The sequence below is a fragment of the Protopterus annectens genome, chromosome 4.part0, assembly GCF_019279795.1.
Source record: "Protopterus annectens isolate FY-2018-M chromosome 4.part0, PAN1.0, whole genome shotgun sequence".
Lineage (NCBI taxonomy): Eukaryota > Metazoa > Chordata > Ceratodontiformes > Protopteridae > Protopterus > Protopterus annectens.
The window spans coordinates 834,143,518-834,166,131 of record NC_056733.1 but is presented as its reverse complement, the minus strand read 5'-3'; the positions used below and the strand labels follow the sequence as shown (position 1 = coordinate 834,166,131).

Below are 22,614 nucleotides of genomic sequence, written 5' to 3'. Positions count from 1 at the left end.
CCTGGTACAGTAAGCCTTGACCCTGTCTGGAATAATCTTATTGTGGTGGAAATAACAAAAGGTAATAGCATGAGACAACGATTTGGAGATGGGCTGTTTTGACACAAGTTGCTCTTTTTTCTTACTTTTGTAAAAAAATTAATAACTGCTCAGAATTTCTAAAAGTTTTACTTCTGTAAGGATGATACAAGACTTGCTTGGGGAATCCTCTCCCTCTCATTTTTAGGTTCAGAAAAGAAGATAGGAAGATGGACAGCTTGGCTCAAAGTAAACTCAGATACCACTTTAGGCATAAAGGAAGGATTAATTTTTAAGGAAACCTTATCTTTATGGAAGATGGGAAGGTTGACCCACCATGTGAGTAGGACCACAACAGACACTCATGAATGGAAAGTGAATCAGGGAGTCTACCAGGAATTTATCCATATGGGGCATCTTCCTGGTCAGCAAATGCACGTTGATAAAGGAAGAAAGAAAGATCAGAGGACAACACACACAAACATCACAAAACCAGAGGAAATACTAGCCCTAAAATGGCCCTGATTCTTGTATTTGCACCAACCAGAAAATCACTTCCATTTAGTAATGTTTGATTTCCTGGTAGCAGGCTTTCTTGCCTTTTTAATACCTGCTCCTCATCCTCAGAAAATAGGAGTCTAAAAGGTATTAAACTATTATGCAGTCATTTGAAATTGGGATACATCAAACACCCCCTTTTACAGTATGAGTAGGTCCAGTCTGAGAAAGCTTATGGTAAAAGCCCTTTGCCATTTCCAAAAGAAGGGAGAACCACTGCTGCCTGGGCCAGAATGGAGTCACCAGAATGATCTTTGAAGTGTCCTACTGAATCTTCAAAATAACCACAGATATCAGTGAAAAGTGTGGAAAAGCACACAGAAATATTCCTGTGCAAGGAAATGGGAAAGTATCCATTTTCCAGGCCTTCCTGCATGGAATCTTGGAGGAGAATTTTACCAACTGATTGTGGACAATGGAGGCAAACAGATCTGAGGTATACCCCACCTCCCAATAAATTCCTGGATGATCCTTTGATGAAGTTTTAATTCGTGATTGTCCGCCCTGGTCCTACCCAGCTAGTCTGCCACCAAATTTTGTGGTGACAGCATGTAAGATGTTTGTAAAATGAGACTGTACTGAAAAGCTATATCAGAAGGTACCATGGTTACTCTGCATAGACGTTAAGCTCTAAATCCCCCTTTTTTATATGTACCACATTACTATGGGCGTTGTCTGTAACCAGCTGTGTGCTTTGGTCTATTTTATTCCAAATGCTGCACCCTAAGCAAAGTCTGAGGTATCTGCAGTTGCCAACTGTGCTGGAGCTGGAAGCAAAAATGGTAGACATGTATTCAGACGAAACTAGTCTCTCCATTTTCACAAATCCCAATACAGGAATCGGGAACATCAGGGGATGGCGATGCTACGATTATACAGACTTTACACAGCATTGAATTTTTCTCATATGGCATCTGGCTAGAAGAATCATGAGAATTCTGGATGCCGTGAATCAGAGTATCCTGAGAAATTCCTATGAGGAGCCCTTAGGGTAGAAAAATTCAGAATACATATAGATATATAGAAACCACCTGTGTTTGTGGATACTGGCTGTCGTTTTTGTTACATATAGATATATACCTACTTTTTTCTGTGGAAGAAAAGCTCTTTGAAATGAAGAATCTAAGAGACACCCCAGGAAAACAATCCTTTGCATAGTTAAGCAAGATGTTCTAAAACCCCAGTCTGTGTAAAAGATCTCTCACCCAAGTGAGAGATTCTGGACTATGCAAAGATATGCAAGTCACTTAACTAAAGAAAAATATGAATACCTTGCATTCTGCAGTAGGCTATCACTTGAACTAGACACGTTGTGAACACCATTGTGAAGTGGATAACCCAAAAGGGTAATGCAAAGAACTGAAAATGTGAGCCAGACATAGAAACCTTTAAGGAAAGTTTGACACCTGGTACTATAGGAAGGCAATTATAAGCACTTTTAAATCTAGGGTCACTAAAAACTTAATTGGGTAATGAGAGGAAACAGGTTGTGAAGGGATAGCATTTTCAATTTTGGAACTTTCACAAACTGGTTTAGAAAGAAAGATCTAGGACTAGTCTGAATGAGTCTTCCTTATTCACTTTCTTTCTTGGAAGAAGGGGCAGCTTCTATCACCTCCTGAATTAGCAGATGCTGAATGATAGGAGGGAAAAAAAGTTTGATCTGGTCAATGAGCAGCAGGAGGCTGAAATTCTCACTGTCAAGTGTATCCCGATGAATCACTCTCAGAATCCATTTGTCTGAGACTTTCCATTGCTACAGAGAGAACTGCATGTCCAGACCTTGGGGAAGAATTAGAGACTTACTAGGGTGAGAAGGGGAAGGAGTCTATAGACAGTCATTCTAGCTTGTAAGACCGTCCTTGTTTCTTTTGGGGGGGGGGGTCTTCTTTCTTTTGAAGCCCTCGACATTGCTTTCAGAAATCTGTTTACAAAAGCTTGCTGCTTCTGCTTATTTTGCTTTTTGTAAAATGCTGCAGAGATGGTTGTAAAACCCTTAAATTTGGAGACAGAAAGCAGAAAATTCAAAGAAACTCTGCTTCCCTCTCTCATCATACTTTAAGGATCTCTGTAGCAGATGGTCCAAATACAACCTTCTCTAACGAAGAATTCAAAATTAGGGCTTTTACAAACTCATGAAAATTAAGTATGTAACCAAGCAAACCTTCTCATAACCGTTCCAGTATCAGCTCAAAGTAGCACCAGCTGAATTATAAGCACACTTCAATGAATGTTCAGTCACTTCAGACACAGAAGCAATAAGATTTAAACATTATTTTCCTTAGATAAGGGAGGAAAACCCATAACATCCTTCACATTCTCAAGATGTGCTTTCTTAAACTTTGTGACCCTGAAAAAGTACAGTTTTGTACCTACCATAAATGTAGATGTTCGAGTGCTAATACAGCTGCAGTCATAACAGATGGGTTCTCTTGCCGTCAGGCGGGTCCTCGGTCGGCCGAATTCCAAAGTCTAGGTCCGGCGTCGGTTGTCGTCGCTTCTTCCCTGACGTCAGTGCGACAGGGGTATGAAAGAACCAGCCGATGCCATTTTCTTCAGTTTTTCTTGCCCCAGATGTCAGGTGCCCCCAGAAGGAAGGCAAAACATAAATTTATGTAATAAAGCAAATGCAATATAATCAAAAAACAGTAGTTGCAAGCAAATACACCATAAAAGAATACCCCAATGAGGTTGTATGAGGAGGTGTTAGCCATAAGGCCTGTCCCAAGAGGGGAAGGAGGGAGGGAAACCTGGACTGCAGCTGTATTAGCACTCGAACATCTACATTTATGGTAGGTACAAAACTGTACTATGTTCATCGTGCATACAGCTGCAGTCATAACAGATGGGTAGAATCCCAAAGCTAATAAAGGGGTGGTAGGCACTAAGTGGAGCCAGGATGCCCTGCAAGACTGCAGTGGCAAAGCCCGCTCTAGTTTTGGAGTATAATGGTAGGTGATAGTGCTTGGAGAAAGTATGTAGAGAACTCAAGTGGCTGCTTCCAAAATATCTTTGGTAGGAACCCACCTGAGGAAAGCTGCAGAGGTAGCTGTGGCCCTTGTGGAGTGAGATCTGATGCCTGCAGGTACAGTTAGTTTTACCATGAAAAGAGTAACAAAAGCTTATGCAGTGGGCTATCCATTTTGAGATTGTCTGTTTGGAAATAGGCTTCCCTTGAGCACCTGTAGCATAGGACACAAAGAGTTGCTCTGATATTCTGAAAGGCTTTGTTCTGTCCAAATAATAACGGAGCTGTCTGTGAATGTCCAAGGAATGTAGTAACCTCTCCCCTTTGTTTTGTGGATTAGGGTAAAAGGTAGGTAAGTGGATAGCCTGATTCAAGGCTACCCTGGATACTACCTTTGGCATAAATGAAGGATTGGTTCGTAAGGAAACTCTGTCCTGATGGAAAATGATGAAAGGCTGCACAGCCATGAGGGCTTGTAGTTCCGAAACCCTGCATGCTGAGGTGATAGCTAGAAGGAAGGCTGTTTTCCATGACAAATACTGCAGATCTGTTGAAGCAGCTGGCTCAAAAGGAGGCAGGGTTAGTTTTTCTAGAATGAAATTGAGGTCCCAAAGCAGGTACTGGTTGCTTCCTTGGGGGTTTTATATTCTTAGCCCCTCTGAGGAACTGCCTTAAGACAGGGTGAGAGAATAAAGGAGGATCAGTGTTGTACTCTGCAGAAATGCCTGAGGCATGCATTTTGATGGAGGAGAATGAAAGTCCACTGCCTAGCAGCTCGGCTAGGTACTGTAGTATTTGAGGTAAATTCAGTATTCCAGGATTCTGACCCTTTTTCTGATTCCAGACACAAAACCGTTTCCATTTTGCAGAGTAGGCTTTTCTAGTGGAAGGCCTTCTGGCCTCCAAAATGACATCCTGCACCTCCTTGGAGAGTAGGGTCTGCTGTGAATTTAAGGAATCCTCCATGCGGCTAGATTGAGTATTTTCAGCTGACTGTGAAGAGTTTTGAAGTTGTGCTGAGTCAGTAGAAGAGGCATTAGAGGCAAGATCCATGGTGGGGAATGCGTCAGGCTCCTCAGGAGTGGGTACCAGTGTTGTCTTGGCCAGTCTGGAGCAATGAGAATCATCTTTGGTCTGTCTGCTCTGGCTTTTAATAGAACTTTGGCCAGTAGTGGAAGAGGCGGAAAGGCATAAACTGTCATTGTTGTCTAACTGAAAGAGTGCGTCCACTTTCCAGGCCTGTGGATGAAAGGTCCTTGAGCAGAATTTTGTCAATTGGTAATTTCTGTGGGTGGCAAGGAGATCTATGTCTGGCCTTCCCCATGCTTGAATTATCATTGTGAAAACTTGAGGATGCAACTTCCATTCGTGTGGATCTGTCATATTTCTGCTCAGGTTGTCAGCCGGTGTGTTTTCCTTCCCTGGCAGGAATTGTGCTTGAAGTTGGATTTGCAATTCCAGAGCCATGTTCCAAAGGGACATGGCTAGTCTGCACAGGGGATATGAATGAGTTCCTCCCTATTTGTTTATGTACCACATCACTGTGGTGGTGTCTGTTCTTATCAATAGTTGTCCTGGATGCAGTAGGTCTTTGAAAGCCATAATAGCATTTATTACTGCTAGCATTTCCTTTTGATTGATGTGTAGGTGCTTTTCTTTTTGTGACCATTTGCCCTGAATGCACCCATCTGCCATGTGCGCCCCCCCCAGGCGTAGTCCGAGGCGTCTGTTGTGATGACTTGATTTGCTTGAGGCTTGCAGAATGGGAGACCTATGTTTCTTTGGCATGCTTGAGCCCACCACAGAAATTCCTTTTGAAGACATGGAATCAGTGGTATGATTGCTTCCAAACTGTGGCCTGTGTTGAGACCATAAGTTTTTTAGGTACCATTGAAGTTTCCTCATATGCAGCTTTGCACATGGGATTAGCAGGATGCAAGATGCCATGAATCCCAGAGCCTGCAGGATTTTCCTTGCAGTCAGCCTGGTGAAGGTTGCCAGTTTTCTGAAGCATTGAGTTAACTGCCCTTGTTTCTCTGGCGTGAGGTAAGCCATCTGGGTGCTTGTATCCAAGGTGGCACCCAAGAAAATTATTGTTTGAGAGGGTATTAGTCTTGACTTCTTTTTGTTGACTGTGTATCCCAGAGATTTCAACATTATTACAAACGCCAGGTGTTTCAGAAGAGTGTGTTTGCTGTCCGCTTGGATCAGGCAGTCGTCCAGATATGGGTATATTTGTATCCCTTGAAGTCTGCAGAAGGCAATTACTGATGCCAGGCATTTCGTGAACACTCTGGGCGCAGTAAATAAGCCAAAGGGCAATGCAGAGAATTGATAATGGGATGAACCTGCAAGAAATCTGAGGTATCTTCTACAATCTTGTCTGATTGGGACATGCAGGTATGCCTCCTTGAGGTGCAATGTTACCAGCCAAGACTCCTTGCCCAGCATGGGAAGAAGCTGCTGTAATGTGAGCATCTTGAACTTTGGTACAAGTAAGTACGTGTTTAGGATGGATAGGTCCAAAATAGATCTCCAATCTTTGCCCTTCCTTGGTACCAGGAATAGTCTGGAATAAAAACCTTGACCCTGTTCTTGTGCAGGTACCTCTTGAATAGCTTTCATGTCCATGAGATCTGAAATTTGTTTTTGCGCCTCTGCCCTTTGATTGTGTGGCAGGTTTGGCATGCCTCTCATTTTTGGAAGGGTGTGAAAGTGGAATCTGTAGCCTTTGTCTATAATGTCCAGGATCCATTTGTCTTTTGTGACAATATGCCAATTTTTCGAAAATAATGCGAGTTTTCCGCCTAAAGGTGCTGCCATTTGAGCCTTGCTTGGCATGCAAAGGGGGAAGTCATTGGGTCTGCTTTCTGAATGGCTGTGAACTATCCTCACCCCCTCTTGGTGTAGGTGTTTGCCATTGTCTGCCTCTAAATGATCCTTGAGATTGCCCTCTACCTCTCGGACGCCTGTATCTACCTCTTTGAGGTCTGTCCGTGGCTGGAAAGGACCAATTTTTTGAAGGCCAATTTCTACTGAAACGTGGCGGTTGTACCTGTAAGAAATTTTTCACTGTTTGCATTGATTTTGCCTTTTCCTCCATTTTCTTTAATACCTCCTCAGCTTTAACACCAAACAATACATCTTTTTGAAGAGGTGCATCTAGTAATTTAGCTTTGACATGATCTGGTAAGGTTTACTCTTTGAGCCAAGCATGTCTACGTATGACTGATCCTGTAACAGCAGCTCTACAAGAGGCCTCTAAAGCATCAAAACCACATTGCAAGGTATGTTTACCCACTTGCTCTGCACCATGCAACAAATCCTGCAACTCCAAGTCTGGTTGTTCAGGTTGTGACATTTTGCTTTTCAACTGAGATAACAAAAACTGTTGATACTTTAACATATGGAACTGACAGTTTAAAGCCCTCATGGTTAAAGTGGCCGAGGTGTATACCTTCCCCCCCCCACCTTTCTAAAGCTCTGGAATCTCTCTCTGAAGGTAATGGATTTTTGACATTGGAGGCCTCAATTCCCTTGGGACCCTGTGAAATAGTTTCTGGGTCAGCCGCATGGCTTTTGTATAGGAATTGGTGTGAATCAGGAACCCGGTAATACCGGTCAGGCTTGACTGGAGCTGGAGGTAAAGACTCTGGGTTAAGGCTTGCCTCTGAATACACATTATCTAGTATGTCTAAGACAGGAGGTATAGCCAGAGGCCTGTGCTGAGGGAGCAAAAGAAAATCCCTGAGCCTTTTCTTGGGAGTCTGAGTACTCTTGGCCTTCCCAGTGGAAGTGTTCCCTCAAGGTAAGCAAGGTTTCCCCAAAAAAGTAATCCTTGGGGGGGGGGGGGGGACAGAGGGAATGGACTCCTCTGAATCAGAATCTTCGAAAGGGGAGTAAGAATGTTCCTGGTCCTCAGAATGTTCTGAAGTAATGGAGGCCTGGTCCGAGGAAGGGTGGTCTTCCTCCACTCTGGGCCTTTTGTCCGAGGGGGGTTGAGAACCCCTGATAAGAGTAATCAAATCCTCAGCCATTTTGAGCATCTGCTTTTTAGGCATGGGGCCTTGAGAGGGGCCCTGTGGAGCTTGTCTTTTAGAATGCATGGCTGCTTTAGATTTAGTGTAAGCCTTAATGGAAAAAGAGGGAGAAGGCCTGAAGACACCTTGAGAGGTGGCAGGCCTGTCTGAACTCTGAGTTTCCCCACCAACAGTGACTTCGCTATCTGTAGTCAGGGTGAGCGCCGAAGAGCCTGCGACCTCGGGCACAGAAGACACCGCTAATGAAGTGTCATCGGTAGTCAGGGGCTGCGTAGGCACCTCATTGAGAACCGGAGCACATGAAGTCTGCTTTAGCGTGGTGTCGGTAGAAGTCGTGGACCTCGTATGTCGGTCCTTATCTTTACGTCGTTTACTCAAAATTGGAGTTGGAGTATCCGACATGTTGTAATTAAACTTTTTGCCAAAATAGTGTTGGGCGAACTCCGACCGACGCTTAATAGTGCGTCTGTTGAATGTAGCACAAAAACGACAGGCCGAGACGTCGTGGTCTGGGCCTAAGCAAGGTACAGAGAGGGAATGGAAATCCTTATGCGGTATTTGCTTCCCACATGAAATGCAATTATTAACTTTGTCTGACATCGGTCTGAGGCAAGAAAAGTTTCCCCAACGGGGTACTTAACTTTCAAGAAGTCTTCGGTTGAGAAATATTCGTAATCTCAGGAGCTGGCCGACCGGCACTTGCAAACTGCTTCTGCTTCAGGCACTGCGCGGCAAGAAAGACTGAAGAAAATGGTATTGGCTGGTTCTTTTATACCCTTGTCGCACTGACGTCAGGGAAGAAGCGACGACAACCGACGCCGGACCTAGACTTTGGAATTCGGCCGACCGAGGACCTGCCTGACAGCAGGAGAACCCATCTGTTATGACTGCAGCTGTATGCACGATGAACATTTAAGAATTCTAAAAAAACAAGTGTTGCAGAAGAATACATGTTATCCCCATATCTTTGAAAAGGCATTCACATCCTTGTTAATGGGGAAGGATTAGGATTTACCAGATGTTTAGCAGTAGCTGGATTTACTAATGAAATCACGGTTGGGTCTGTTCTGGTGTTAGAAAAAAATGAGGAACTTTTTAAAATGCCTCCCTAGGGGCAGCAGACTGGCTATAAGATCAGTTACAAGTTGTACTAAATACATCCTCTAATGCTGGAGGAATAGGAGGAACTTGAGTAGGTACAGGAAATTCCAGTTTTAATCAATCATATTTCTTTAATGGCAACAGAAGATCATTATGTTACTGCTGAAACAACTGATTTATTCTGATTATGGTTTCAGAAAAAGAAAACCATTCCAAGGGATTACTAGAAAAAGCACTCAGACTCAGAAACCCAAGGAGATAAAATCAAAGTTGTCCCCTCACAACAATTTTCCTGTTCAATGCTCTGAACATCCTTAGAGACTGAAGAATCCCTTTCGTTTATACCAGTGACACCAGAACTGATAATGCCCAAGAGCATGAACTAAGCCCAATAAATCACTTGTGTCCATATTGACTGAGATAGGTGAAGATAAATGTACTTTTTTTTTTCTTTTCTTTTTTTAAGCAACAGGAATTTCCAAAGAAGCAAACCTACTTTTGACAGGCATCCCAGTATAAGTAGGCGGAGAGGTAGCCCCTGCTCCTTTCTCTATGACTGACAACAGGGGTTCACCAAAAGTACTCACCTCCTAAAACAGAGACACAAAGCATGGGATACTTGGCGTCAAAATAAAAAAAAAACAGGCAGAAATACCTTGAGATAAGAAATCTAGCCAAAAACAAGTTAGATCTGACAAAAGAAATCACTACTCTGAAATCCAATCTAAACACAACACTAACCCACAAAAATTCTGAGCAACCATCAATAAAATACTGCAGCCAAGAAAAATCAGTACACCACCCCAATATCAATACTACTATCACTAATATTGCCACTCAGTTTAATCAACACCACCAGTTCCATTCTAAACCAATTGCTTCTCCCTACAACCTATCCCTAACTACACAATTTATAAATACTTGACAAAGCTAAACCCCACAACCCTAGCAGCCAATCAGCTACCAGAAGATTACCTCAAAATCACAGCCAAAGCCATCGCATACCCAGTCTCCCAATTAATTAATAGGTCAATCTCTGAACACATTTAAACCCTTTGGAAAATTTCACATATTATACTATTGACAGATCACCATTCTAGCCCCCCTGTCAAAAATCTTAGAGAAATGTATTCACTCCCAGGTTCTAAACCATCTTCTAAATAAATCTCCTGGTTAACACAACACTGATTTTACCCCACTCACAGTACCACTACAACCCTTATTAGTTTTACTAACATTGTAAATCACCAACGGAACAGCAACCTTGTATCCACTATCTTTCTAGATCCTTCCAAGGCTTTCAACCCGGTCTCGCATCCCAAACTCCTAACTGTACTCTCTAAACTCAACCTAAGCAACTCCACAGAATCAGGGTTCAAAGACTACCTATCCAACAGTCAACAAGCTGTAAAATGGCAGAATTCTTTATCCCCTCTTATTCCAGTAACCGTAGGTGTCTCAGAGGGATCCATCTTTGGTGCTCTTCACTTTATTCACCAATGACCTCCACAAAGCCATCCTCCACACCAACCTGGTCCAATACGCCGATGACTCACCCTAATCTGCTCTGCCCAGCCCTCCAACTACTGCAAAAGATTACAGTCGGATTCCTTTACTGCCGTGGAATCATGGTTAGCTGACACAGCTAATACTCAACCCTAAAAACACACAACTGTTATTTCATCCCACAAAAGCCATAGACCCTATTCCCTCCTTTAAAATAACCCTAATCTCTTCTGTATCACAGACCAAACTACTAGGAGTTATCAATAACAATATGAAATTAGACAAGCACATACCACAAACAATAATAAAAGTACACAAAAAGCTTGGTACCCTTTACAGATGTAAAAATTACTTCATTGACAACAGTAAAGCCATCACTGCTAGAACCCACCTAATTTCTACATTACTCTTTGCTTCTGTCATACTAATTAATCTAAACAAAGGAGACAAACTAACTGCTAAAACAAAATTGCAAAGTTTGCCACCAACTCAGCATACAGGACCCATCACTGTCTAACCCTCAGACAATTAACATGGCTGAAATTACCAAACTTACTTGCCTATAACCAACCACCACATTTTATACCACCCTGAAAAAAAACAGCTTTTCATGGCTTACTAAACCACTATACAAACAGCCATGTTCTAAGATCCACCAATAGGCTCTCAATGAAGTAACCAAAAGCAGGAATAGCTCGGATGACTCACTCTACTCCACTGCTATTGCTAAAATATGGAATATCCTTCCTCTAGATATCAGGATCTTAGACAGCAAGCCTAACTTCAAAAAACATCTTCGGTCACACTTACTCAGCTCTTAGTCCTGTACGTGCACAGACCCAGGATAACCATCTGCCAAAGCAGGTCTATATTATACAGTCGAAGTTTCAAATCTTCGAACCTCACATGAGCAAACTCATATGAGGGAAGTTCGAAACATCGACTATATAATAATACTAAAAAAAAACAAACAAAAAAACAAAACAAAGCAAACAAAAAAAAAAAAAACAAACAAACTTACCTTAACGCTCTGAGCAAGGGGGCAAGTCCCCCTGCACCCCTCCCTACTTAAATATACCAACTCCGAGAATGCACTTCAGTGCAGAAAGGGAAAATTCCCATTCGGCATGTGAAAAGCCATTGACTTTCACCTTCGACCTTTCTGACGTCTGATCATATGATGTCGACCATCTACGATTCGAATATCGGAACATTCTGTCATCTAATATAGACCTGCCAAAGCAAATTCTGTACTTTAGTCCACACTTACTTTCCACTGTCATAACTCAAAACTCCCTGCTATAAATCCCCCCTCCCCACTACCACAGCACCACTTATGTCCTAATCTGAATACAAACCACCTCTACATCACCCTTCTAGTTCAAGCTCATCCCAGAAAGTACAAATCATTTCTTCTCCCTACTTTATCAGTCTCCCTCAGGTTAATACAAGGTCTACACCTTGACAAACACCAGTTTTCTTCCAAAATCTACACTGGCGCATTCCCAAATACTTGTGCTGTACCTGTTGGTAATACCCACCTTTTTGGCAATGTAAATTTCTTGAAAAAATACCTTTATCCTTTAAATAGTTCTCTTCTCTAAATTTATGTACTTTATCATGTTGCTTTATCTCAGCTGTCCCACGAACATTATGTATCATCAACAGCTATAGCAACGTTTCAGTACATTTGTATGTACCTTTATTTCTTATGTAATGCTTATAAGTCTACTGTTTGTGTCTTTATGGTGCTTTTCTCTCCAAGCCTCCTCTGAAAATGGGCTTTTTGTCCAGTCGGACTCTCCCGGTAAACAAATGTAATAAATAAATAAATAAATAACTTGGGAATGCAACTTGAATAATCCCATCAGGGATGTATTTCTCATCTACCAGGTTCTACTGCAAGACAGTCAAATCAGATCACGTTTATGACCTTAGAGAAAAAGTAGAAGAAAAATTTGCTTCCTAGAGTGATCCACAGTCCTTGTAATCTTATCTGGTAGAAAGATTTGCACTCTAGTGAGAGGATTGCACTGATTGCTACCGGGCTGGTAATGGTTGGCTGGTCTAGGGCTTGGATTAAGCACCTCAATGAGTCTCGAGTTTTTTTGTTTTGTTTTTTTTTAGGGTTTAACCTTCTGGTATTTAAGTCCCACCCTTGTTCATACAGACCTAAACTGAGAAGGGCTACCAGCCACAACTCTCTGCTGAGATACCAGATGACTAGAGGCCTCTGAGCTTCCTAAAAACCATAATCGGACTGATTTCTTGATTATTTTTACTGTTTATTGCACTTATGGTCTGCTGCCTACTCTTTGCTGTATGTTATTACTATAAACAAATGTGCACTGTTGTACTGAAATTGTCTGCCTTACTAGGCCTGTTAAATCACTTTTTGTTACCATTTTCACTGTTAGCAAAGCCTTTTGCTATTTTCACGGTTTGTAATGTATCTACTGGAAATTTCCTCCAACTGGGCCTGTTTGTAGTGGCTGTTTGCTCTGAGCACATTTCCCAGGCCATCTTGGATTGGAAAGGGCCCTTCTGCACTCTAGTGAAAGAATTGTGCTGATTGGCAAAGGTTGGCTGGTCTAGGGCTTGGAAGTAAGCATCTCACTGGTTCATTTGAGCTTATTTATTTATTTATTTTTTAATTTTTTTTTAGGTTTTAACCTTCTGGTATTGAAGCCCCCACACATTTGAGTGGGTTTCTGCTTGTCTGTGCATCACTCTGCACTACCATGCAATTGTGCCCCATAGTTGGACAGAATGTCAACAATTTTTCCCTTAGATACAGCTGTATCCAATTAGAGTAGTCCTCATCTTTAGCACATTTGCAGGCAAAGAGGGATTACTAGTGAAGCTGCGTAAGCACCCATGGTAATAACAGCCTGAAAAGTTTTTCTGAGGCCCTGCTCTACTGACTAGTGTAGCATTAAGCCTAGCCTCTGACATACTAACATACCTAAGCCCACTACTTTTTCCTAAGTGTGACCCCTTTTCCTGCCAATATTCCTGCTTCTGACCATATAAACTTACCTAGCTCTATGGGTGGACAACTTCCCACAATTTCTCCAGCCAGCTTGGTCCACATGGGTATCCTGAGGCAGTCTAGCAATTACCTCATGTAGACAGACAACCCCCTACTTCTAGTCCATACAAACTTAACATGTGAGAGATGCAACTATATTAAAAATGTTGAATCCATACTCTCTCACATGCTAGTCAGTACATTTTGACACTGAGCGGGTTGTCAGCATGCACACCTCACCACCTACGTCATCCAAACCCACATCACACATACCTACATATGTAGAGACCCTTGCTAGAAACTTAAACACCAGAGACCTCCCAAGCACACTACACATAATACTTCCTTTGCTCATGCACCAGTGTCTCACCCGTCAAGTCCATAACTAAGCTTAACATATTAGTAATAGGTGACATCTTCGTGAGACACACAAATGTCCCTCTCACCAGGCTGGACAATGGTAAGGTCACGATCAGGTGCCAAGATCTGCCATATCAAACATGCACTCAAGTCTCTCAACAATGGGTACTGTTATGACTCCATCATAGTCCATGTTGGTGTGAATGACTTGAGACGTACTTATGATGCTTTCTATGCTAGAGATGGTCTTCAACTGTCAGCCCTGGGATTTCGGCTGCTGGTTAAGGCTCTTGTCACCCTCATAGTGCCTTTTTAGGTAGTGTCACAAGGACAAAACTCCAGACATAAAAATACCAACCAAAAGCAACCTCAACGCTATATTGCTAAATGCTAGGAGTCTTAACATGAAACTGCATTCACTGGAAGCAGTCCTCTCCCTGGACGACGCAGACATTTGCGCAGTTAAAGAGACCTGGTTCAAGGCTGTGGAGAGCATCCCAACCATACTGGGTTACACCACCTTCCATACATTCAATCCACAAACAGAAGGCAAGAAAACTAAAGGAGGTAGGGTATCAATATTCAAAGATAAATACACCTCCAGATTGGTTAAACAGTATGATACTCTAGAAATACTTCAGGTGCAATTAACTGTTAGTAGGACACCTATTCAAGTCATTGCCAGCTCCAGAACCCCCTCCATGAATCAGGACACCCACTCTGCTTATTTGGATCAACCGGAGTCTATCAAGATACATCCGACCACCATGGTTTTCAGCGACTAACTACCTTAGCACTGACTGGGTGAATTACTCCTGTTCAAACTCACCTGCCCAAAGGTTTCTCGACGTTGTTAACTCCAATGCCCTTGACCAGCTGGTTGACACCCCCACTAGGGGCACCAACATCCTGGATCTGGCGCTTACAAATATGCAAGACCAATGTAGCATCCCCACAGAGTTCACCACTGGTGAGATCGGAGCAGAAATCAGTCTCATTTGAACTACTACACCCGACTCCCCCCACCCCCCAAAAAAACTTATCTAAAGGAGATGATAACCTGTTACAGGACGGTATAAATAGCTTCACTGCACCCCACCCCCCAGATGGAACTGGTAACTATGCCGAGCTCTACACCAATGCCCTATACGAGCAAAGTACAGTTTTGTACCTACCATAAATGTAGATGTTCGAGTGTTCACCCTGCTGCAGTCATCACACTTGGGTTTATCCTGCCGTCAGGCGGTCCCGCAGTCGGCCTGAGTTCCAAAGTCTTGGTCCAGCGTTGGTTGCTGTCGCTTCTTCCCTTACGTCAATGCTCCAGCGGTATATAAGAGGCATTCAACGCCACTTTCTTCAGTTTTTCTTACCCCAGATGTCAGGTGCCCCCAATAGGTAAGGCAATATATATATTGCTATATAAAAATGTACATATAAAAATAAAACAATACCTTCAGGCACAAGCAAATACACCACAGAGGTTTGTATAGGATAGAAAGGTACAGACAAGTCCAGCTAGTTCAGAGGGGATGGAGGGAGGGTAACCTGGACTGCAGCAGGGTGAACACTCGAACATTTACATTTATGGTAGGTACAAAACTGTACTATGTTCATAGTGTTACCCTGCTGCAGTCATCACACTTAGGTTGAATCCCAAAGCTAAGGATGGGTGGTGGAGTTAAACAGGGTTAGAAGAAGCTAGTAGGCCCTGCAAAACTGCAGTGGCAAAACCAGCTCTAGTCTTAGAATATAGAGGTAAGTGGTGGTGTTTGGTGAAGGTGTGCACTGAACTCCAAGTTGCAGCTTCCAGAATATCCTGGGTTGGCACTCCCCTGAGAAAGGCTGCTGATGTAGCTGTAGCCCTGGTGGAGTGGGACCTAATGTTAGCAGGTACTGGTTTCCCATGATGCGTGTAGCAGAAATGTATGCAATGTCCTATCCATTTTGAAATGGTCTGTTTTGAGATAGCTTTTCCTTGTGATCCTGCAGCATAGGCTACAAAGAGATGGTCAGATTTTCTGAAAGCCTTAGTTTTATCCAAGTAGTAACGTAATTGCTTGTGAATGTCCAAAGAGTGCAGGAGTCTTTCTCCTTTGTTCTGAGGATTTGGAAAAAAGGTGGGCAAATGAATGGTTTGGTTTAGGGCCACACTGGATACCACGTTTGGCATAAAGGAAGGGTTAGTTTGTAGAGAGACTCTGTCTCGATGAAAAATGAGGAAAGGCTCCACTGCCATTAGTGCCTGTAGCTCTGAGACTCTTCTAGCTGAAGTTATTGCTAGTAGCAGGGTAGTTTTCCATGAAAGAAATTTTAAATCAGCTGAAAAAGCTGGTTCAGAGGGCGGCAGTGTAAGCTTTTCCAGAAGAAAGTTGAAATCCCAAGTAGGTGTTAGTGCCCTAACGGGCAGTCTTATGTTCTTAGCCCCTCTGAGGTACTGTCTTAGAAGTGGATGTGAAAATAAAGGAGGATCCGTGTTGTAATGAGCTGAAATTGCTGAGGCGTGGATCTTAATAGATGAAAAGGAAAGTCCTTTGTGCAACATCTCAGTCAAATATTGTAGAATCTGAGGAATGTTTGGATCAAGAGGATTTTGGCCTTTAGCCTGGTTCCAGGCACAAAATCTTTTCCATTTGTCTGAATAGGTTTTCCTGGTGCTGGGCCTCCTGGCCTCCAGAATGACATCCATAACAGCTTTGAGTAGAGGTGTTGGCTGGTTGTTTTGGTAATTTGCCATGCAACCAGGTTTAAAGTCTTGAGCTGGCTGTGTAGAATCTGATTGTCTCGCTGGGTGAGCAGGTGAGGAATTTGTGGCAAAATCCATGGTGGGCCGTGGGCCATGTTCCTTAGAATTGGATACCAGTGCTGGCGTGGCCAGTCTGGTGCAATGAGTATCATTTGTGGCTTCTCTAATCTGGCTTTCAGCAGTACCTTTGCTAGAAGAGGCAGTGGAGGAAAGGCATACACTGTTGATGTTTTCCAACTGAATGAGAGGGCGTCCATTTTCCAAGCTTGTGGGTGGAATGTCCTTGTGCAAAATTTTTGAAGTTGGTAGTTTTGGGGGTTGGCAAACAGATCTATGTCTGGGCGTCCCCATTTTTGAGTTATCATTGCAAATACTTGTGGATCTAGTTTCCACTCGTGGGGATCCATGATGTTATGGTAGTCTGCCAATGTGTTTTTCTTTCCTGGCAGGAATTGTGCTTGTAGTTGAACTTGGTAAGACAGTGCTGTGTTCCACAAGGTCATTGCTTGCCTGCATAGAGGGTAGGAATGTGTGCCCCCTTGCTTGTTTATGTACCACATTAATGTGGTATTGTCCATCTTTATTATTAGTCGTCCTGGGTGTAAGAGGTCCTTGAAAGCTGTTAGGGCATTCTGTACTGCTAGCATTTCTTTTTGATTGATATGCAGATGCCTTTGATCTGTAGTCCATTTGCCCTGAATGCACTGTCCTGCCATGTGTGCTCCCCAGGCATAGTCCGATGCATCTGTTGTCATAGTTTGCCTGGCTGTGGGTAAGGTGAAAGGCTGACCCTTGCTGAGGTGACATGCCTGTGCCCACCATAGAAACTCCTGTTGAAGGCAGGGAATGAGTGGTATCATTGTTTCCAAGTTGTGGCTGTGCTGAGTCCATACACTTTTCAGGTACCATTGCAATTTCCTCATATGCAGTTTTGCAAATGGTAGTAGTATGCAAGATGCCATGAATCCCAAGGCCTGCAGAATTTTTCTTGCAGGGAGTTGGGTCTTTGTTGCCATTATTTTGAAGTATTGAGTCAGCTGTTGTTGCTTGTCTGGCGTGAGATAAGCCATCTGGGCCGTTGTATTCAAGCTGGCACCCAGGAATATTATGTTTTGTGAGGGCACTAGTTTTGATTTCTTTTCGTTTACTGTGTACCCTAGGCAACTTAGAAGGTGTCTGACAAATGCCAGATGCTTTAAAAGAATGTCCTTGCTTTCTGCTTGAATAAGGCAGTCGTCCAGGTATGGGTATATTTGAATTCCTCTTTGTCTGCAGTATGCAATTACTGGTGCCAGGCATTTTGTGAAGACCCTGGGCGCAGTAGATAAGCCAAAGGGCAGTACAGAGAATTGATAATGAGTTGAACCTGCAATGAAGCGGAGGTAACTTCTTCAATTTTGTCTGATAGGGACATGCAGGTATGCCTTCTTGAGGTCCAACATTACTAGCCAAGCCTTCTTGCACAGCATGGGAAGAAGCTGCTGTAGTGTTAGCATCTTGAATTTTGTCACTTGCAGATAGGTGTTCAGAATTGAAAGATCCAGAATGCGTCTCCATGCTTTGTCCTTTCTTGGGACTAGAAAGAGTCTTGAGTAAAATCCTTGTCCTTGCACCTGTGTAGGTACCTGTTGAATGGCTCTCATGTCCATGAGAGCTGTAATTTGTTTTTGTGCCTCTGCCCATTGATTTGGTGGCAGGTTTGGCATTCCTTTTATCCTTGGCAAGGTATGAAAGTGGAATCTGTATCCTTGTGAGACAATGTTTAGGACCCATTTCTCTTTTGTGATGATGTGCCAGTTGTCTGCAAAAAGTGCTAATTTTCCTCCCAAGGGAGCTGCCAAGAGAGATTTGCTTGGTAGTTTGAGGGTTGAGTCATTGTGTTCGTCTTCTGCTAGCTTGGGGCCTGTCTTCTCCTCCTTTCAGGGTAGCAGTACCCCATTGGCAAGGTTTGTAAGGGCCTTGTGACTGACCTCTGCCCCTTGGGCGTCTGTATTTGCCCCTCTGTGATCTGTCAGAAGCTGGAAAGGACCAGTTTTTTGTTGGCCAATTTCTGCTGAAACGAGGGGGTTGTACCTGTAAAAAATCCTTGACCGTCTGCATAGACTTTGCCTTATTTTCCATTTTCTTTAAAGCCTCTTCTGCTTTGACACCAAATAAGACATCCTGCTGTAAAGGTGCATCCAATAATTTTGCTTTAACATGATCAGGTAGGGTTTGTTATTTTAACCAAGCATGCCTACGTATGACAGACCCAGTAACAGCTGCTCTACGGGAAGCTTCCAATGAATCAAATCCACATTGTAAAGTATGTTTGCCCACCTGTTCAGCTGCATGCAACAGATCCTGCATTTCCTTGAATTCAGACTGTTCAGAATGTGTGCTCATTTTTTGTTTTAATTGAGACATTAGGAATTGCTGATATTTCAGCATGTGAAACTGACAATTTAATGCTCTCATAGCCAGAGTAGCTGAAGTGTATATCTTCTTTCCCCATCTATCTAGGGCTCTGGAATCCCTTTCAGAGGGCACAGGATTTTTAGCCATAGAAGCTTTAGCCCCTTTGGGACCCTGTGAAATTGTTTCTGGGTCAGCCACAGGGCTTTTATAAAGGAATTTGGGAGAGTCGGGTACTCTGTAGTATGTGTCTGGCTTGGCTGGAGCAGGAGGTAGAGTGTCTCTGGATTTAGACTAGACTCCCAGTCAACATCATCCACAATGTCTAAAACTGGAGGGATAGCAAGTGGTCTGTGCTGGGGTAGTAAAAGGAACTCTCTGAGCCTTTTCTTAGAATCAGAGTAGTCCTGGCCTTCCCAGTGGAAATGTCCCCTCATGGTATGTAAAGTTTCCCCAAAGGAGTAGTCTTCAGGGGGAGATGCTGAGGGAATACAGTCTTCAGCATCAGAGTCTTCATAAGGGGGGAAAAGCGTAATCCTGTTCCTCAGAAGAATCTGAGGAAACTGAAACCTGGTCAGAGGAAGCATAATCCTCCTCTTGTCTTGGTCTTTTATCTGGAGGGGGATGGGAACCCCTGATAAAGGTAATCAAATCTTCAGCCTTCGTAAGCATCTGTTTCTTAGGCATGGGGCCTTGAACTGGAGACTGATGTAGTCTTTTTTGGTTTTAATGGAGTTCTAAGCTTAGCATAAGATTTAATGGTGAGTGTAGTCGGTCTGAAGACACCTTCTGCAACCAAAGATTTTTCTACTGCACCGGGATCTCCTTCTGCTCTGGTGTCGGAAGGGCCTAATGAAGATGGCTGCAACTGCCTAGTACACTCCGCTTAAGAATCCGCAGCTGTCTGGGGTTCCAATTCTGCGGTTGTCAGGGGCTACGTAGGCGCCTCACAAAACCGGAGAACTGGCGACAGGCCCAGCAGAGGCCTCGGAGTCTGGCTCGGTCCTAGGCTGCCTGTCCTTATCCTTGCATTTTTTATGCATGCCGATCGTCGGCTGCTCCGACGGCATGATATAATTAAATTTCCTACCAAAGTAATGTCGTGCAAAGTCAAAACGGCGTTTGATAGTTCATTCATTAAACCTGGCACAAAAACCGACAACCTGTGACGTCGTGGTCTGGGCCTAGGCAAGGAATACAATAAGAATGGAAGTCCTTATGAGGTATTTGCTTCCCACAAGAAATGCAATTGTTAACTTTTTCTGACATCGGGCTGAGGCAAGAAAAGGTTCCCCAACGGGGTACTTAGCTTTATTGTAGACTTTGGACTGAAATTCGATTCGAAAATCTCAGGTGTTGGCTGACCGGCACTTGCAAACTGCTTCTGCTTCGGGCACCGCGCGGCAAGAAAGACTGAAGAAAATGGTGCTGAATGCCTCATATACCCCTGGCACATTGACGTCAGGGAAGAAGCGACAGCAACCGACGCCGGACCAAGACTATGGAACTCAGGCCGACTGCAGGAATGCCTGACAACAGGATAACCAAGTGTGATGACTGCAGCAGGGTAACACTATGAACATCTGTATAACTGCACTGACTCCGCAATATCAGTTAGGACAAAAACGAGCTGTTCAAGAACAGTAAACCTGCCTGGTGGACAAGCACTATTAACAGGCTTTACAATAAAAGGAAGAAACTGCTAAGAGTAAGAAGGAGTGGACTTTAAACTGGAGACACTCCCTCCTCAGCTTAAATAAGCAAATAAGATTTCTTGTGAAGTCCTCCAAAGCAAACTTTGAATCCAAGATAGCTTCCACAACAATGAACAACCATGAGGCTTTCTTTAGTTACATCCATAACCTAAAAGGTAAGGCCCAGATTTGCACGGAACTGGTAGTTAATGTTAACACATACCGAGCTGGTGGACATAGCTAACCTGTTAGATGACAGGTTAGGTGAAAACTTCACTCCTCTGTCCCCACCACACGTACCTCATGACACCCCTACCACCTGCCCCTACCCTGTATCTCTAAAGCGCAGGTTGTAAACGTACCCTATGGTCAAAAAACACAGCATCGATGGGACCTGATAATATCCCAGGCTGTGTCGTACATGGGCTCAAATAAGAATTGGCATCATCATTGGGTACTTTTATCACTCACTCAGTGTAAGCATTGGCTTCATCCTAGCTGGAAGGAAAACAGCCACAGTTATCCCCTTGCACATAGGTGGGGTGTCTACTGACCCCAGTAACTAGAGACCTATTAGCCTGACTAGCCTTATCTGCAAGGCCATGGAGAGAATCATCATGGATCTTAAAGATGTAAAAGCAAAAAAAAAAAAAAAAGGATGAATAAGGAAAATAAACTCCACAGTAAAAGGTTTATTCGTAAGTGCTTTCATTCATTAAAATGCAATGAACTTCATCATTTTTTTTTAGGCAAGGCTCAAATTCTAAACCTACCACCCTAGAACACAAAAAAGTAAAAAAACTAAGGGTAATGCTGCTCAATGCCAGAAGTCTCAATCTCAAGATGCACGCACTCGAGGCCCTTCTCAGTATGGAGAACATTGATGTCTGTGCTGTGACAGAAACCTGGTTCAAGGCTCCTGAGAGCACCCCAGCACTATCAGGTTTCACCTCATATCATGCGTTCCGGCCCCAAAATCCGGACAACACCAAGAAAGGAGGGGGGGGTGTCCATATTCATAAAGGACACCCACACCTCAAGGTTGGTGGCAACGCACGATGCATCGGAGACCATCCAGGTGCAATTAACCATAGGCAAGACTGCTTTGCAATTTGTAGCATGTTACAGGCCACCCTCTCAAACTCAGGAACCTCACATGGCCTTCCTGAAAACATTGGAGGGGATAAATGTATCTCCAAACACCATCATACTAGGTGACTTCAACTACCCTAATATAGACTGGGAACACTACTCAAGCACAAACACTCTAGCCCAAAGGTTCCTGGAGTTCATAAACTCAAATGCCATGGAATAACTAGTCACCATCCCCACAAGAGGAGAAAACATACTTGATCTCATCATCACGAACATGGGATCACAATGTTCAACACCGGAAGTATACCCCTCACTGGTGAGATCAGATCATAAACTAATCTCGCTGGAGGTCCTCATCCTGCCCCCCCTGAAATAAAAAAGACCACAGTGAAAAACTTCTCAAAAGCCGACTTCACACTTCTAAAAACTAGTGTGGTCTCATTTAAGGCCCCTGAGCCAGTGGTAAACATTACTCAAACCGCTGAATCACTTACAAATGCCTTCTACCAGCACCTACAGGACTGCATGGATCAGGCAATCCCAAACAAAACTAAGACTCTTTGCACCAAAGGCAAGCGTCCAGTCTGGTGGACCCCAGCCATAAACAAGCTCTACAACAAAAGGAGGAAGCTACTACACGATAGAGCAAAATCCTGGAAAGGTAAGACACCTTTGATCATTATAAGTAAAAAACTAAGAGCTCTCATAAAATCATCCAAGGCAAATTTTGAGAGAAAAATCGCCAAGGACTCAAACGACAATCATAAGGCCTTCTTTAGCTATGTTAGAAACCTAGGAGGAAACTCCCAGATATGCTCAGAATTAGTTCAAAATGATGTGAAGATTACTGAACCTACACACATTGCCAACATACTGGCTGACAGGTTCAGTGCAAACTTCTCCCCCCCCCAAAAGGAGAGATATCTATACCAGAGGATTGTAGCCCCCCAAACATCTACAACGCCCAGGTGAGAACTGCTCTCTCCAAAGCAAAAAACACAGCATCCATGGGACCGGATGGTGTCCCCGGCTGTGTGCTCCACGAACTCAATGAGGAATTAAACCCGCAGTTAGGACAGCTGTTTAATCTTAGCCTCACCTCAGGA

General features: G+C 43.4%; 1 protein-coding gene across 1 annotated transcript in view; it reads right to left on the bottom strand.

Annotated features, from left to right (window-relative positions):
- CDC45 (cell division cycle 45) overlaps nucleotides 1-22,614 on the bottom strand; it is a gene marked incomplete in the record, with an annotated part of 734,635 nt that overhangs the window by 961 nt on the left and 711,060 nt on the right.